The 6,000-nt window shown below is 45.7% G+C and overlaps 1 protein-coding gene across 2 annotated transcripts in view; it reads right to left on the reverse strand.

Annotated features, from left to right (window-relative positions):
• The window catches only part of dlc1 (DLC1 Rho GTPase activating protein), a 151,712-nt gene that overhangs the window by 96,414 nt on the left and 49,298 nt on the right, over positions 1-6,000 (reverse strand). The gene's annotated exons all lie outside the window — the stretch shown is intronic.

The raw sequence follows: 6,000 nt of genomic DNA on the forward strand, positions 1-6,000 counted from the left end.
CTGTGTGTGTGTGTGTGTGTGTGTGTGTGTGTGTGTGTGTGTGACTGTGTGTGTGTGTGTGTGTGACTGTGTGTGTGTGTGTGTGTGTCCAGACTTCAGTTGATCTAAAGAATGTGACGCAACTAAACCCTTGCCTATATCAGCACAATGAGCGCATGCACGCATGCACGCGCACACACACACACACACACACACACACACACACACACACACACACACACACACACACACACACACACACACACACACACACACACACACACACACACACACACACACACACACACACACACACACACACACACACGTCACTCAGTACTCTATGGGTATAAGTAACAGCGTCTCCGCCATATATGACGGCTGCCAATGATAGCGGAGGGAGACACCACAATATTTTTGTCCTCCTTTTTGGGCATCCCACGTTGTTGGAACCCTGTATACACACTATATCTGTGTGTATACATGCCCTATAGGGCCTATAGGCTGCCAAGCGCGCACGCACCCACATACACACACACACACACACACGTGTGCGCACAGAAAGCAGGAGAACCGGCCGGGACCATTCACATAGTTTCCCAGTGTGCAAATGTCTAAATCCATAACAGCCATATAAGATAACGAACCCCAGAGACGTGTGAACAAATATCACATTATTAGCTGGTTCAGTTTAATGAACCAATGTTGACACAAAAGGCTCACGGAGGCAAAAATCTGCAGACATTTATAGAAAACTCTCACATCTCCATCTTTGGTCCTGCTATATGGATTTCCGAAAATGCTGTTGTATCAATTCATATAGACATGTGTGTGTATGTGTGTGTGTGTGTGTGTGTGTGTGTGTGTGTGTGTGTGTGTGTGTGTGGTGTGTGTGTGTGTGTGTGTGTGTGTGTGTGCGTGCGTGCGTGCGTGCAGAGTGTAGTGGTCAGTTGGAATGCAAAGGTCTTTCTTGCTGTCTGACTTTTAACCCCAGGTTCCATTCCCAATCTCTAAATCCTGACCTGGTTTAATCCATAGTGGCCCAGAATAGACAGGGAATAGATACATGATGATGAACAGGCTAGATTAGACCATGGATAGATACATGAAGAGGGAATAGACCAACTTCTTTAAGCAAAAGAATAGGTTATTTATAGACCTATCACTGCCTCTTTTATATAACCTATACATCTTAAATCATTTCTCTTTCCTCCCAGGTCTTTACAAGTGCAGTATTTAAGCAGGTCCCATGCTGTGGTCAATTTAAAATCTGTTCACTCATTGGCACTTAACTCACAGAGGCCTCTGTGAGTAAGTGTTGGAAATGAGGCCTTTTCCACCAAAAGAACTTCAGGAACTGGTTCTGTTCAAAATTCTTGGAACCTTGGAGCTTTCACGGAACAATTACAGCAATTACAAATACAAGCTCATGACGTTTTTACGTCAAATCATTGCATCTGAGGGGGGGGGGGGGTCCTGGAACAACATATTTCTAGATGGAGGATCGGCGGCCAATTACATATAATATTTGGGGGACTTGACATGAAAAGGTTTGAGAACCACTGACATAGAAACACAGGTTATAAATGGGTCAAAAGGTTTTCTGATGATGAGCAGCAGCGGTACACGGATAAACACACACAGAGCCAATACAATCATGACTCTCATACTGTACCTATCGGTTGTTGTTGTTGTTCTATACGCTGGCTGATGCTGCCTGGATAATAAAGTGTTGTCTTGGTACCAATCAGTCTGTCTCTGCTCTTACACCACAAGGCTGAGCCGGCCGTGTGTACACACATACTTCCACTAGGCCTTATCTAAATACCGCATGGCCTCCATAGCAGGTCTCCTGTGTACTGTACGGTGTGTCCGCACACGCGCGTGTGTGTGTGTGACTGTGTGTGTGTGTGTGTGTGTGTGTGACTGTGTGTGTGTGTGTGTGTGTGTGTGTGTGTGTGTGACTGTGTGTGTGTGTGTGTGTGTGTGTGCGTGCATAATGTGTGGGCAAGCATGCAGGCCAGAACTTTATCACTTTCACGGCTCACGTTACAGACGTATATACCACACACACACACACACACACACACACACACACACACACATATACACACGGAGGCCAACATTGCTTGCCTCCAACGAACAAATAGCATTTAAGAATTTATTGCCCAATAATGACCCCAAAAACAGACTCCGGGGAGCACCCACCACAGCGGCCATTACTAAATCACCAGCGCGGACTGAACAACAACATGGGCTGAAATCAGAGATAGATTTATATACGCCACGCTGTTACAGCTGTTGATCTCCAGTAACATTAGCTTTGCTTTTTCAGTGTCCTCCTCACCGCGTTGCCCTGTGTGTGTCTACTGTCTGTGTGTGTCTGTGTGTGTTTGTGTGTGTGTGTGTGTGTGTGTGTGTGTGTGTGTCTGTGTGTGTCTACTGTCTGTGTGTGTCTGTGTTTGTTTGTGTGTGTCTGTGTGTGTGTCTGTGTGTGTGTGTCTGTCTGTGTTTGTGCGTGCGTGCGTACGGTGTAACACACGGAATGATGAGATCCACCTTATTTGAACTTTGACTTGACTTTCATGCAGGTTGAACAATCATGAATAAATGTTATTTGGGGAAATAGTTGATCTACAAGCTTACACGATGTCACAAAGTGACATCTTGTAAGCTTGTAGATCAACTATTTCCGCTATTATTTATTTGGAAAGAAAAAAGTATAAAACAAATTGTTAAATGTGTCAGTGCTTTCTTTGTAAATTAAAGTTATTTGTCATATCTGAGCATATCTGTGATTACGAATCCTAAAAGGAAAACAGAAATACTAATTGTAACATTCCAATGTTCAATGTAAAAAAAACCCCACACATAATGAAATCATTATAATCGTCACCACTTTTTTGAGGTTTGGGTTGTGTAGTTACCTTGCCATGATGTAACGTGTGGACAAGAAATAAAAAATAATTGCTCCAGTGATTAGAAATTGATAATTCAAAATATGCCCCTCATTGACTTACATTGTACGCTGAAACAGCACTCAGTCACTCTTTTAGTACGTGAACAAACACAAACAAAGTTGATACAGACAATAGAGCATCACCAAAAATCATGTGGTTTTATTTGTTCAAGAAAATGTTAAATTCCTGTTGATTTGTCAATTTTATTAGGAAGAAAACGCGGACTGGATCCGTGGAGCCGGATCCAGATATTCAAATAGTAAAATCAACAGGAAGTTAACATTTTAATGAAAAAAATAGTTTTGGTGATGCTCTAGTCTATATTGTCTGAATCAACTTTGTTTGTGTTTGTTTACGTACTAAAAGAGTGACTTTGAGAGCTGTTTTAGTGTAAAATGTAAGTGTAATCGTGACAGCCCTATATGCAGATTAGACACACCAACGGACCGACATGCAGGAACAACGGTGGGACATGTGCTGCTCCGTGGTTGCGGTTAGTGTTAGGTTAGGGTTTGAGGTCTAATGACAGTCGGACCAATAGTAAGTCCTTATTTGGAGGTTTAACACGGAGCCTGCCAGAACCGTAGTAACCGTAGGATTAAATGAATTGTCTAGCCTACGTTTTCCATTTTTTAATCCATGTTTTGATCCGATCGATAACAGTATAACAGTCAACAGTCGTTTCTGGTGGAAAACAAGGTTTTTCAACGGCCGACAGAAGGTGCTGTGATCGGTCGGGTTTTTTCACCACCGACCGAGAGAACAACAACAACCGGTCAAGACACCACACACAGCATTTTGTCATTGTAACATCCGGTTACGGATATTTGGCTCTTCAAAATAAGGGTTGCGCTCGATAAAACCTTGGCAATGTGCGATAAATAGATTAATTAATCCTGCGGCGGTCAAATTTAAGAACCACATGCTTTATTTGACTTTGTCACGGACACAGGGTCTGCTGTACATCTCAATACTTTTAATGTCAAGGACCCCCATTCGAAATATACGCCAAGGACCCCCCCCCCCCCCCCATAAACAGCTCTAGCAGTGATCCTCAAACAGTTTAATTTCAAGGACCCCCAGGTTTGACCTGAATTAGGCTATACGGTCCCCCATTTAATGGCATTTCTATATCTGCGACCCCAATTTATCATCAATGTTAATGTAACTCTGAGAGTGTACAAATGGAACCAAATGGACCCGTTAGGGTCCATGCAACGGGTCCATTTGGTTCCATTTGTAGTTATACAGACCCATAATAAGGGTCCATTTGGTTCCTAATTATCATTTAGCTGGGCACCCCCTGGAACTCCCTCAAGGACCCCACTTTTGGAACCACTGTCCTACAGCTTGTGTAAAACTACAACCATGTGTGTTACATGTCAAATTTAAACATATGTCAATAATTAGTTTCCTGGTTCCAGTTAAGTATTAGTATTTAAAAGCCCCCCCTTCACTCCCAGAAACAAGGCTGTGAAATCAGGTATAATGAATATAAGGGGAAGGGGGGGGGGGGTGTCTACGTGGCTTTACAGCGTAAAATCCATAGTCCTTCTATTAACCAAATGGACCCTTTTACATGTCCGTACACGTATACACTCAGTTAAATTAAGACTGGGGATTTGACTGTGTACATAGACACACAGAATATTTAACTCCACTGCTGGGAACCATTGCTGCTCCACACGGTTTATTTCTCTCAATGAGCTGTAAAGTCTCCCTCTTTTACTCTCTCTTTCGCATGCATAAACACACACACACACACACACACACACACACACACACACACACACACACACACACACACACACACACACACACACACACACACACACACACACACACACACACACACACACACACACACACACACACACACACACACACACACACACCTTACACGTACTCACTCACTCACGGTGTAAATGGTGTAAATGTCACCTTTCCACCAGCACCATGTTTTCCCTCACAACACAGCAGTTCCAGTGTGTGAAGTGGAGCGGGAGGAGGCCGAGCGGTATGTGAATGAATGGGTACCAGTAAGTACCAGTGTTTTCACAGCACCGAGGTCACATAGTTACACCCCCCCCCCCCCCCCCCAACGGCGTGCCACTGTGCAGGTTGTTGCGCAGGTCCGAGGGTCGTTGGGGTCGTGTCAGGTGTCCACTGGGGAACAACGAACCATATAGGCCCGGACTGCACGCACACACACACACATGCGCGCGCACACACACAGGCGTCAGCTGCCCCATTTACTGCCGCTAATTTACTGGAATTACTGGAAGTGCAAGGGGGGGGGGGGGGGGGGTATAGTGTGTGTGTGTGTGTGTGTGTGTGTGTGTGTGTGTGTGTGTGTGTGCAAGTGTGGGCTTGTGCGTATGTACAGTACACGTGCATATTGTATACATGCGTATGTTTCACAATTCACATACTGTACATGGATGGATGGATGTGTGATCATTTGGTGATTAGCTGCCTGGAGATGGCATGTCGAGGCACTGACTGACAAGTGGCTCTTGCACAATAAAAAAAACAAGCTGTCCGTCATTCATGCATGCCTCTCTGGACCACCTCCCACTGCCATGCCCCCCCCCCCCCCCACTGCAGCTGCGGTGGGTGGGTGGGTGACCACCCATGGTCTCTGCTGGCCGAGGAGGAGGATTAAGGGGGCTCAGGGCTAACGCAAACCTTTCTCTCCACCACTTAGCGCAAATGGCTAAATTGGTGCACAGATGGCTTACGGCGGGTCGGTCAGTCAGTCAGGTAAGCTCGTGGCTGTTAGCCGCGGACGGGTGACGGTAATTGTGTGTGAGAAGAGACGGGAAGGGGGCCAGGTCGTGTGTGTGTGTGTGCATATAGTGTGTGTCAATTCCCTTCCTTCACGCATCATGTTCAGGTGGAGATGTTATCTGGGCCCTGTCTGTCTGTCTGTCTGTCTGTCTGCCTGCCTGCCTGCGTGCCTGCCTGCCTGCGTGTCTGTCTTACCTGCCCTGCCTGCGTGCCTGCCTGTCTGTGTGCCTGCCTGCCTTACCTGCCCTGCCTGCGTGCCTGCCTGTCTGTG

The sequence above is a fragment of the Protomyctophum bolini genome (genome assembly GCF_963924005.1).
Source record: "Protomyctophum bolini genome assembly, chromosome: 3".
NCBI classification, from domain to species: Eukaryota; Metazoa; Chordata; class Actinopteri; order Myctophiformes; family Myctophidae; genus Protomyctophum; species Protomyctophum bolini.